The sequence below is a fragment of the Triticum dicoccoides genome, chromosome 3A (genome assembly GCF_002162155.2).
Source record: "Triticum dicoccoides isolate Atlit2015 ecotype Zavitan chromosome 3A, WEW_v2.0, whole genome shotgun sequence".
NCBI lineage: Eukaryota > Viridiplantae > Streptophyta > Magnoliopsida > Poales > Poaceae > Triticum > Triticum dicoccoides.
The window spans coordinates 485,466,851-485,480,232 of NC_041384.1; positions in this window are offsets into that span (position 1 = coordinate 485,466,851).

A 13,382-nucleotide genomic window follows, 5' to 3' on the forward strand; every position below is an offset into this window, starting at 1 on the left:
ACAAACTTCAATCTTCACCTGCAACTAACAACGCTATAAGAGGAGCTGAGCAAAGCGGTAACATAGCCAAACAACGGTTTGCTAGGATAAGGTGGGTTAGAGGCTTGGTTCAACAATATAGGAGGCATGATAATCAAGTGGTAGGTATCGCGGCATAGGCATAGCAAAAAAGCGAGCAATTAGCAAGCAAAGATAGAAGTGATTTCAAGGGTATGGTCATCTTGCCTGAGATCCCGCAAGGAAGAAGAAAGAGTCATGAAGAAGACACACGGACGAAGTCGAATGGATCCTCACAACTCCGGAACGGAACCGAAGCTCACGAGAAAGGCAACCCGGAAAGAAGCAAACAACATAGTAAACAACCATCACATAATCATGGCACGATGCACAATCAAGTATGATGCATGTCCGGTTTAAAAAGGCATGGCATGGCAAAGTGCACAAACAAAACTACAAATTAAGTGGAGCTGAATATGCAACGAGTTGCATATTGACGGACACCACAATAATTATTTAGTTCTCTCTCGTTTAGGTACCCAACAATATTAAATGTTGATTAACATGGCAAGAGGTGAGGCATAACAAAACTACACCATCTAAACAATTTAAATGGGGCCGGATATAACAAATAACGAATCCGGTAAATCCCCATATGCATTAGTAATTTAAAAGCAAACAACAATTTTAACCATCTAAATGTTATTATCATGATGCGAATGACATGAACAAGTTTATGCAATTTTTATTAAAAGTTGACATGAGCATAAAGAAGCATTTGTCATCGTGGCGGAAACAAAAGGGGTGCCACAACAATGACAACGGAAATGGTGCCACGGCAACATTCCGATTCCGATAGCTCACGGAGATACCGGTGCAAAAGGAAAAGTGACGGGAGCGTGACATGCGATAGAAGGTGGGGTGATCCCGGCAACCGGGTTCCCACGAGACGACGGCATGGCAACAGGGAACATGCAAGAAACACGTCGGGCACGGTGCAACCGCGAGCATTTCATACAACATATGCATTCGTCCACGGGCGGTCGTTTCGGGGTTATACCTTCGAAGCGTGCAAACGGGCCGGTTCTCGTTCGGTGCTAAGTAGAGGAAGTATACGTTCTCGGGACGTGGTGGAAGTAGGGGGTACACGACGACGGTAGAGGTACTCACGACGGTAGAGGTACACATTTCCGTAGAAGGACTTGACGAATCCGAGTCACTTGGGGTCGACGGTAGTCGTTCATGTTTCGAGGAGGAAGTAGGGGTTCTCGCGATCTTGGCGACGGTAGTTGTTCACGGCGGTAGTGGAACTTGACGGATCCGATGCCTCCAGACGTAGTGGTACATGTTCGGTGCGATGTAGGGGTACATGTCAAAGGTCGTCGTGGTACTTGGTGTAACATAGGTCTTCGGGGTCGCCGGACACACGTTCACATTGTGGTTGTACACGTCGACGGTCTTATCGGAACCTCGTCAACGTTCGAGAACCACCTTGGCGATCCGAAGGGGTACTTGGCGTCATGGTACTTGTGTCTTCGGACTTGCCGGTCTCGGTTCTTGTAACGGTAGTGGTACAAGGTCGTCGTGGGACTTGATGGTCTTGACAAAACAAAGGGGTACTCGGCAAAATCATGTTCTTCGGAGGTCGACGGTAGTGGTTCCCGTATCAACATGGTGTGGTTGTACTTGATGGGTCCGGTCTTGGCGTGCGAACGAACACGGCACGATGTACAGGTGTAGTGGTGGCCCTGGCATCTCGCAATAGTAGTACATGAAGGCAAGGACGCGGCCGTTGGTGAGGTTGTAGCGGCCTTGGGCGTGAACTCCGGCGACGTGACGAGGGGAACGGCGAGTCCCCAGATGGAGGAGGACGGGGCCAACTGGATCTGGCCGGAGTAGAACGGAGGCGGCGGGGCGAGCTCGACGGAGGCGAAGCCACAGACGCAGGGGCCGTGCGTGTAGAGCAGAGGCGGGTAGCAGGAGCGGCAGGAGGATGGCCGGCAGCGACCGGACACGACGGCGGGGCTTGGTGGAGCTCGGCGGCCTGGTTCCACGGACGCGGACAAGGACGGCGGCGGGCGGCCGTGAGGGACCTCCTGTCCAAGGCGCAGCAGTGGGAGCTCTGGCCTGGGTAGTCGAGGACGAGGCCAAGGCCCGGGAGGGAGCGGCCGGTGGAGGTCGGAGCCAGAAGTCGAGGCGGCGGCTTCCATGGACGAGGCAGGAGGAGGCGCGAGCGGGAGGAGGAGCAAGGCCCCATGTCGAGGCAGGCGAATGGGAAGGGGGAGGAGGGTGCTCGCGAGGGAGAGGCTGCGATGGGGATCGGGCTCCTCCTTTGGCGGCGCTAGGAGGAAAGAAAGGGAGAGATCGAGGGGAGAGGGGATGGATCGGGCGAGAGAAGGACCGAGAGGGAGATCGAGAGAAGGAGGGGTCGAGCGAGGCCGCATCGCTCGCTGACTCTGGCGGCGCGAGGGAGAGGGTCCAGATGCGCCTAGGGTTAGGAGGGATACGAGCCTTGGGCCAAAAGGTCAAGTGGTTGGCCTTGTTGTGCTGGGCTAAAGGAAGACTAGGAAGAGAGAAGGAGAGGGCCAGCCTGGAAAGCTAAATTGGGCTCCCAATAAAAAAAATAAAAAAAGAGAACTTTGGAGAACAGAAAGAGAGAATTAGAAAAGGAATTAGACCAACAGGGATATTTTCCTTGGACCAAGAAAATATGAAGGATTTAACAAAAATGGTTGGAAGAGGTTTGGGAAAACTAGGTCCACACTCATTTGAATTTAATTCAAATGGGTTCTAATAGAAAGTGGGTGCTAGGACGGTCCAGAAATGATTGAGAATCTCGGTGGAGCTCCGGAAAAATAGAGAAAGGATATATAGCAAAGTTAGAGGCCAAGAGTTGTGATAACAAAGGCATTGGGATTTTGCAAGTGTGTTAAGGTGAATTGCAAAATAGTGGAATATTTATAATAGCTCCCTAAACATTAGGAGGATATGTTATAAAGAGAAGCCACTCTTCCCTCGATTTAAATGGATGGAAAATCCACACAATTTATTTAGTTGAGATGCAAAAGATTTATGAGATGATGGCATGATGACATGATGCAATGCAAAAATAAAAGGGTAAGCACAAATGAAACACACGGCGAAACCCGGAATATATGGAAGTCTTCTCGAGCATCGGTCTCGGGGCGTCACATTGTGTCTCGAGGTTGTTTCTTGTTGTCTCTCGCCTTTCTTTCTTTGTGTTGAGTGTGTTCTTGTGGTGTCTTGTTGGCTTGAAGTTTCGGTGCGAAGACCTATTTTCTTGTTTGAAACGTGCAACTTCTTGAGCCCGCGGTACTACCGCGCCCTGCCACGGTACTACCGCACCTAGCGCGGCAGTAATTTTTTACTGCCGCCTGGGAGAGCGGTACTACCGCTCAGGTGCGGTACTTCCGCCGAGCGGTACTACCGCAATGAAGCGCGGTACTACCACGCTGACGAGTGCGTGGGGGTTATGACTCGGGCAGGGGAGTTCCAACTCCCCATACCCATTCACTTGTCTCTCTCCCCACCATCTCTCTGTCTCTCGCTCAAGAATGGCGCCGGAGGTCCTCGCCGGATCTCCGTCTCCGGCCACTCTCCTCGGATTCCGACCGGTGGGATCGTTCGCCACCACTTCCTCTTGCCATGGACCAAGGTTTCTCCCCAAATCCCTCTCTTTCTTTGTTGTTCTTTCACTTCTAGGTTTTTGGGGAGATGCATGTTGTTCGTGAGATTTTAGGCCAAATCTTTGCAAGAGTAGGATGTAGGAGAGTCATGTTGCATAGAAATTATACTTGATATATTGTCCCGTGGTAGATTTGATCAACCGTAGTACCGCCGTGGTTTCACGGTTTCTTCTCAGATTCAAAAGTGGTTCGGATCTGACGCGGTGCGGTACTACCGCGCCTCTTGTGCGGTACTACCGCTAGTCCGGTACTACCGCACGTGCTGTGGCACTAAGATCTTACTACCGCTCCAAGCCACGGTACTACTGTGACCTCACACGGTACTACCGCGACTAGGAGCGGTACTAAAATTTTAGTACCGCACGCCCTGGCAGTACTACCGTTGGTGTCCAATCTCTCTCGTGGCAATTACCACATATGCTTTCTACTTGTTTCTCTTGTTTTGCTAAGGTCTTTGCATTGATTCTTCTCGCTCTTTGTGTGTGCTTTCTCTTGTTTCTTAGGTGGTGGCTCTCGTCGTTCCAATCCCAGTCGTGACACTGGCTCCAAGCGACTGCGCAATCATCAAGATGAAGCGCCAGAGGGCTCCAGTGCCCCCAAGCACAATGTCAAGAGCACCGCTAGCAAGAACAAGGAACCCGCTAAGGGCATGGACGAGATTCCCCTTGCTGAGTACATCGAACGCCGGAAGATCAACCCTTATGTGAATGCTCGTGCTATCCTCAGAGGCAGTGAATTGTTTTGGACCAAGCAACAGACTCTTGTTTATCTGGATGTAATCAAGAACAAGCAAAATACCTACGTGGATGTCAAGTGGATAGACATGAATCACTTGAGGAAGGACAAGTTTCGTGAGTACTTTGGAGAAGCTTTGGATTTGGTGGAGCAGTTCGGTATTGAACATGTGATCTCTTTCCATCTTGACTATGACCCTGAGCTTATCTGTCAGTTCTTTGCCTCAGTTTACTTTCACCCCGGGGAGGAGCGGAGGATGACCTGGATGACCAATGGTCGTAAGTTGACTGCTACCTAGAAGGAGTTCATGAATCTACTCCAAGTTCCTGATGACGGGCTCACCACACCCGTTGGTGTTCGCCCCCATGCCAATCCTGAGTCTGCTAGCAAGAACAAGTTACAGCCGTTCTATGTTGAGAAGGTGCTTCCCAGTGGCAAGTGGACATGGGTGCTGAACTCCTTTCTGGATATCATGCATCGCATCTTCCGCAACTCTCTGTTCCCTCGCATTGGCGACAAGGACAAAGTTCATGCCTATCTGGTGGATATGATGCTCCTGTGTGAGGAGGCACGTGTGTCTCAGACTCAGCCACTTGATGTCTCACACATCATGTGGTTGTTGGGGAACGTAGTAATTTCAAAAAATTTCCTACGCACACGCAAGATCATGGTGATGATATAGCAACGAGGGGAGAGTGTTGTCTACGTACCCTTGTAGACCGAAGCGGAAGCGTTGACGCAACGTAGAGGAAGTAGTCGTACGTCCTCCGGTTCAACCGATCCAAGTACCGTTACTCCGGCACCTCCGAGTTCTTGACACGCATACAGCTCGATGACGCACCCTCGATCTCCGATCCAGCAGAGGCGCCGAGGGGGAGTTCCGTCAGCACGACGGCGTGGTGACGATCTTGATGTTCTCCTGTTGCAGGGCTTCGCCTAAGCACCGCTACAATATGACCGAGGTGTAATATCATGGAGGGGGGCACCGCACACGGCTAAGGAACGATCAATGATCAACTTGTGTGTCCTAGGGTGCCCCCTTACCCCCGTATATAAAGGAGGGAGGGAGGAGGTGGCCGGCCCTAGGGGGGGCGCGCCATGAGGAGGGGGAAACCTACTCCAAGTAGGTTTCCCTCTCTTTTCCTTATCTTATTTGGAGGGGGAAGGAAAGAGTACTAGTATTAGGAAGTAGTACTAGTAGTAGTAATAGGAAGAGGGGGAAGGAGAAAGGAAAGGGGGGGCCGGCCCCCTCCCCAATTCGGATTGGGCTTGGGGGGGGCGCGTCCCCCTCCCTTGCTCCTTCTCTCTTCCTCCTACATGGGCCCAATAAGGCCCATATACCTCCCGGGGGGTTCCGGTAACCTCCCGGGGCTCCAAACTTCTCCGGACCCTTTCCGGTGTCCAAATATATCCGTCCAATATATCAATCTTTATGTCTCGACCATTTCGAGACTCCTCGTCATGTCCGTAATCATATTCGGGACTCCGAACAACCTTCGGTACATCAAAATACATAAACTCATAATATAACTGTCATCGAAACCTTAAGCGTGCGGACCCTACGGTTCGAGAACGATGTAGACATGACTGAGACACATCTCTGGTCAATAACCAATAGCGGGACCTGGATGCCCATATTGGTTCCTACATATTCTACGAAGATCTTTATCGGTCAAACTGCATAACAACATACGTTGTTCCCTTTGTCATCGGTATGTTACTTGTCCGAGATTCGATCGTCGGTATCCAATACCTAGTTCAATCTCGTTATCGACAAGTCTCTTTACTCATTCTGTAATACTTCATCTTATAACTAACTCATTAGTTACATGCTTGCAAGGCTTAGGTGACGAGCATTGCCGAGAGGGCCCAGAGATACCTCTCCGACAATCGGAGTGACAAAACCTAATCTCGAATTATGCTAACTCAACATGTACCTTCGGAGACACCTGTAGTACTCCTTTATAATCACCCAGTTACGTTGTGACGTTTGGTAGTACCCAAAGTGTTCCTACGGTAAACGGGAGTTACACAATTCTCATAGTTACAGGAACATGTATAAGTCATGAAGGAAGCAATAGCAGAATACTAAACGATCAAGTGCTAAGCTAACGGGATGGGTCATGTCAATCACCTCATTCTCCTAATGATGTGATCCCATTAATCAAATGACAACACATGTCAATGGTTAGGAAACATAACCATCTTTGATTAATGAGCTAGTCAAGTAGAGGCATACTAGTGACTATATGTTTGTCTATGTATTCACACATGTATCATGTTTCCGGTTAATACAATTCTAGCATGAATAATAAACATTTATCATGATATGAGGAAATAAATAATAACTTTATTATTGCCTCTAGGGCATATTTCCTTCAGTGGTGTGAGCTTCGGTTTGCGGTGTTCACCTGCAAGGTTCCTATCTATGGACCATACCTATTTCTGTTGATCTCCACGACTTGGGAGAAGCTGTACCCTGGTGATGAGTTCCTTGCTCCAAACTGGATTCGGCATGAGCCCATCAGTCTCTGTGTCAAGCCCAACTGGGCCAACACTACTACTCGTGCTGAGGCGTCTGCTGCTAGGAGGGCTGTTGATGAGGAGGAGGCTGGAGCAGAGGATGTTGCTGAGGACCATGCTGCTAGGTCTTCCCATCCTTCCTCTGAGCCCTCATGGGCCAAGAAGTTGAAGGACAAGATAAAGACTCTTTTCTGCATGCAAGCAAAGGGGCAGTACAGGACTCATGTGGCATCCAAGGAGAGTCGCCCCCGCGACAAGAAGATTATGAGGGTCTTTGGAGAGGACGTCTCTGGCGGTTCTGAGGAGGTCATCACGCCAGAGGCTGCATGGATGGCGAAGCAAGGCTACAAGTGGACTGATTCTGAGGAGGACATCGAGGAGACCGTCCCCGCCGCTGAGTCTGATGAGGAGCACGAGGAGAGTTGGGATGATTTCTCTGCCTGAGCCACCCATTGAGTGTACGTGTCCTCTCTGCGTTTTTGGCATCTCGATGCCAAAGGGGGAGAGAGTGTAGGGATTTGCATGCTTGCGAGTCATGTGTCGTGTTTGGTGTGTTTGTTTTGTCGTTTGGACCTCGTTTGCTTTGGTTTGGTTTGCGCCTTTGAGACTTATCCTTCATATGATGTAAGACATATGCACTCTATCCTATCTTAGTGAGCTTATGATTGTGCTACTTATGTTATGCTCGTATTTGCTATCTTGTCTAGTGTTAGCCTTACTATTGCAAGATATGCCTTGTCTCTAAAATATAGGGGGAGTTTTGATCCTAGTATGTGTGTCGTGCAGTCCAAAGCACCCATCTAGTTTGCACACATCTAGGGGGAGCCCGTCTATATTCTAGAGAGGAGGGGTTTGCGTTTGCTCAATATTATTTCCCTTTGTGCAAATCTCGTATTATCATCAATCCATCAAAAAGGGGAAGATTGTAAGGGCATATTTATCCCTAAGGTGTTTTGGTGATTGATGACAATGCTTTTGCGGACTAATCGTGTGCCTTGAGTTTCCCAGACGTTTCATCGCTAGGCACAAGACGGTTTGGTGCCCCTCGAAGACTATTGAAGACGACATTTTTCTATGTTTCTTTTTGGTGGATTTGAATAGTAGAAAAGCCGTACTATTAAGAGGGGGTCCGCGTCGGAAAGTTCAAGTGGAATCATCACGTACACGTTTTCTTCCTTGTCTCCTCCTTTCCCATTCGCACTGGAGCATCCTCCGTTTTTCCTCTTTGTTTTGTCATGGTTGCTGATGATGGGCTTGCGGTAGTACTGCTCCCTGGAGCGGTAGTACCGCAGGCACCAGCGGTAGTACCGTACTTCGGCACGGTAGTACCGCAGGAGCCCACGGTAGTACCGCTCCCCCTGAGTTGTAGTACCGTGGCCCCTAGGCCAAGTGCCGCTTCATCACGGTAGTAGGGGCGGATGTAATTTTTTACATCCGCGCCTCCGTGGTAGTACCGCGCGCGGCCTGGGTCAGCTGCCAGGCGGTAGTACCGCTCCTCTGCGGTAGTACTGTGTCGGATTTTTGCTTCTCTGTTTTCCAGCGGAAGTAGGCACGAATGTATTTTTATTCATCCGCGCTCTTCCCAGGCTAGGAGTTTCCTTCCTTGCGGTAGTACCGCAAGAGGGAGCGGTAGTACCGAGCCTGTGGCAGTACCGCCCTCAACCCTTGTGCTACAGGTCTGCCCTAGCTCCTGCTGCTGCTGCGGTAGTACCGCAGTCCCTCACGGTAGTGCCGCATGGCCTTGCGGTAGTACCGCTGGTCAGGGGCAGTAGTACCACGTGACCTTACGGTAGTACCGCTGGTCAGGGGCGGTAGTACCGCATGTCGCGGGCTGGTTAGGTGGATAACGGTTGGATTTTGTCCACAACTATATAAGGGGTGTCTTCTTCCTCTAGTTGACTACCTCTTCTAACCCTAAGCTCCATTGTTGCTCCAAGCTCCATTTTCGCCCGATCTCACTCTCTAGCCAATCAAACTTGTTGATTTGCTCGGGAGTGGTTGAGAAGGCCCCGATCTACACTTCCACCAAGAGAAATTTGATTCCCTCCACTAATCCCTTGTGGATCTTGTTACTCTTGGGTGTTTGAGCACCATAGACGGTTGAGGTCACCGCGGAGCCATAGTCCATTGTGGTGAAACTTCATGGTGTCGTTGGGAGCCTCCAATTAAGTTGTGGAGATTGCCCCAACCTTGTTTGTAAAGGTTCGGTCGCGTCCTCCAAGGGCATCAATAGTGGAATCACGGCATCTCGCATTGTGTGAGGGCATGAGGAGAATACGGTGGCCCTAGTGGCTTCTTGGGGAGCATTGTGCCTCCACACCGCTCCAACAGAGACATACTTCCCTTCAAAGGGAAGGAACTTCGGTAACACATCCTCGTCTCCACCGGCTCCACTCTTGGTTATCTCGTGCCTTTACTTGTGCAAGCTTATTTGTGATATATCTCTTACTTGCTTGTGTACTTATCATTGATGCATCATATAGGTTGCTCACTTAATTACACATCTAGACAACCTTCTTTGATGCAAAGTTTAAATTGTTAAAGAAAAGCTAAAAATTGTTAGTTGCCTATTCACCCCCCGCTCTAGTCAACTATATCGATCCTTTCAGAGCGGCGGTGGGAAACGGTTTGCTCCCCGGCAGCAAGAGGAGGGGGCGAGAGGGGGAGTGAGCGGCGTTGCTGGGCGGATGTGGAGGCGGTGGCAGCTGGCAGAGTCGCCGGCGAAAAAGGGTGGCGGCGTCAGTGACGAAGGAGGCGGGTGAGGATTGCTGTTGGCTGGGGTTAGGGGGAGACCAATGAGCCACCGACCAGCGGGCCCGGGGAAAGGAGAAGGCGAGCGAGCGCGCGTCCGTCGCGTGTCTGCGCTGACGCAAATCCGACTCAAAAATGGGCCGGAAATGGGTCACCCGTGGACAAAAAGCGGACGCGCGTCCGTTTGGATCGGCGCTTTGGGCCGACTTTTCTGTCCGCGCCAACCCACGACAGCAGCGGACGAAATGGTCGCCCCATTGGAGTTGCTCTTATGCATGAGTTATGATATGAAATTCGCAGAGTATATTCACATAACACGCCCTTTATGCATGTGTGTATGTATATATTTACATAGCATGGACAAACCTAAAAGTTGCTTATTACTAAAGTAACAAATTATTTTTCATAAAAAAGCGATGACAAATCATCGATGCACTTTTCCCCTTTATAAATGATGATGGATTTTCTCGACTTAAAATGAAGCATCAAGGGGATACAAACAGAATACACACATCCCCCTCTTCATGACTAGGATCTACACAATCAACACCAACGCAGACACACAATTAATCACACCAGCAAAGTGCAACGTCAATACCGGAGCCATGCGTAGGTGGAGCAAAAAGAACTCTCAAGCGATCAAACACATGTTTGACAAACTAGTGCAATGACCATCAGCATCAACAATCGCCTCTTGACATAACAAGGACAATGAGAAGGGGTATTTGATAACAATGTCTCTAAAAAGAGAGCGATGCTCAAGCGCTGTTGTCGTAGGATCCAACCATTAAAGGCCATATCGTGGGTTTTCACCTTGAAGATCAAGTCTGAGTAAACTTCAGTGACTCCTTCAAGAAGGCAACGACGTGAAAACGTCACCATTGCAAGGTGTAACCCAACTAGGGTCAGACCTAGGGTTTTTATCAAACTGAAATCATATTGTGTTGTCGCCTCAACTTTCCACAGTACCAAGAATTACATGCATGCATGGTCCTCGTGTGAGATCCGATGAAATCATTGGTGAGAGAGGAAGGTCATCGGCAAAGCCGAATTCCTAATATAGGATTATCTGGCACCGCTTCATCGACCTCATTACTGGTAGTCGGTGCTAGATCTATAGAAGACAACACCAGCATGCGCCACCGCCCTTGCCAGCAACCCAATACCATGCGACATATGTGTTACCGAGCTGAAGACATCCTCACACGGACATAGATGGCGGTCATCTTGACCTGCCACTTTGTCTTTCGTCGTTGGATGTTGTCGTACTACCAAGATCCATCGTCGAGCAGTTTGGAGTCACATCTTCTGGTTGGGTTAATTGGGGTCACCTTGGCAGGCTCAGTTAAGGAGGGCCATAGCGACCACCGGAGGTCATGTAAACCACCCCCCATGGCTACATGCACTGTTAGGGAAACCAAATCGCACCACCATGACAACCCAAGGCCCAGTTTTTTTGGTCGATTCTCCCATAATCTTGAGAATCAACCCTTCACCTAGCTTCTCCTAGAATCTTGAACGCATATTTATTTATAATCCTACCTAATTAGGATGAGAACAACTAGGATTGTAAAAAAAATATGGATACAAGATTTTGGGAGAAGCTGGGTGAAGGGTCGATTCTCAAGATTATGGGAGAATCGTCCAAAAGAACTGGCCTCAAGAGGAGCGCCCAACAGGCTAGATGTGGGGATCGCCGGCCACCGACCACTCATCTAGGATTTTTCTTAGTTGATCGTTATAGATTATTTGATGTATCATCCTCTACCTTTTAGGGAAATTCATTGTTACTTAATTTTTTACATTCCACAATCTAAAATAAAGTAAGTCCTTTATTTGAGGGTTTACGATCGTTGCAGAAATCTCATTCTCACTACTGGAATTATCTTGTCCGAAGAAAAAAGAAATACGTCAACCAGAAACACCATTCTTTTTGGTTCGCACAACCAAAAAATTGTTCCGCAGGCCTACAAGAAGGTAAAAAGTAAGGGATTGTATCAAGAACTATATAAAAAAGAATAGGAAAATGGACTTACTTTATTTTAGAATTGCACAATGAAATACTTAATTTTTTAGCAATTATACTACTCCAATCCGAAATAAAAAAGAACCCTCAAATTATTTTTAGAACATTTATCAAATTCAAAGTGTAATCGCCCTCGGGAACGCTCATTCTAAGGTGTCTTTATTTATTATGTATATTTTTTTATAACTATTTATTATGTATTAAGAAGAATCCTTCCATTTTCTTTTTCTTTAGTTGCGCGGACTGCCGCGTCGCCTGTATCTGGTGGTCATCGGTGAGCCGCTGCTGCATACTGCCTCTGGGGCACACTTAGCCAGAGCTAAGCCATGCGCATACATCATCAGGTGTCATGTGGTTGCTTGCGTGTGATTCGTATGATCACAACTGAATGCAACGCGTCGCGGCCGGTGATCCCAGATCGTCACCATGCCGCTGCGCTTCTTGTCGCCGTTGCGCGATTCGTAAGATCGATGTTGAGCGCAACGTGTCGCTCAGCTGCTCCGGGATCGTCGCCATGCCGTTCCTATTCTTGTCACTACTATTGTTCTCTTTGAGTCACTGCCGAGGATGACCGTGGTGGAACCATTCAGGGCCGTGCCGTCAGTGACGGATCCAGGAGTTGAACTTAGCTAGGGTGGAACATTTGAGGTACAAATTTTTTTATTGAGAAATGCAAGTGCGCTGAACCAAATCTCATAAAATTCAAATATGAAGCTAGATGCAATCAAAAATTAATATAATCAATGATTCAGATCAGTTCAAGATTCTCAACAACTAGGTGATGTAACCACCAAAAATCACAAAATCTGACATGAACGTTATAAAGAAGTACTAACATGCGGAGGGCCATCTCCTCCACGTTGATGTTCGACCCGTCGGATTTTGAACTGGATCCGCCGCTGGTTCCATCGCCGGCCATCGGATCAGAGGGAGGGGATTGGAAGTGAAGTGGACGGGCGTATGAGACGGGTTTAAGACGCCTAGTTATAGATGCTCTTAGTCTCTCTAGACGCTGGCTACCTGGCTCGATTTGAGGATTTCCTTTTTTTTAGGTGTATTTGGGGATTTCCTGGGACTGCCTGGGATTGCGGGTGTGGCCGGACTCACTAGATTGGAGATATGGGCTGCTACTAGGTTTGTGTTTGACGTGCAAATCCCCACATGTACCAGCCCATGTATAAAACAAATCGTATTTTTCATATAGTGGATTTCGGCTACCGGGGCGGCCGACCATAGTCGCCCTTACCGTGGCGCCGCCACTACGTGCCGCCACCATGGGTTGTTCAGGCTTTGCCCGACGACAACTTCTGGTAACGGCGAGGAGAGAAAGATCGGACGGGAAGGACCAAAAAAACTTGGATCATGATCGCCTGATGTGTCGCCCGTCTGGATTACGCCGGCCAATTTCCATTTTCAGTTCCGTGGAGAATGGAAAACCTTGTCGATGCATCTAACTCGGGGTTGTATAGCTAAGTTCATCAGCTTACAGCTACATAACTGTATGCGCGTATGTTTTATACGCAAGCACGATGATTTGCCTGCAATTGTATTATTGTTGATGTGATTACTTACAAAAAATGAACTTTGGTTGTCAATAAATTAATATTTGTTAACTTATCAAAGAAACCTTTTTTTTGTAAGCA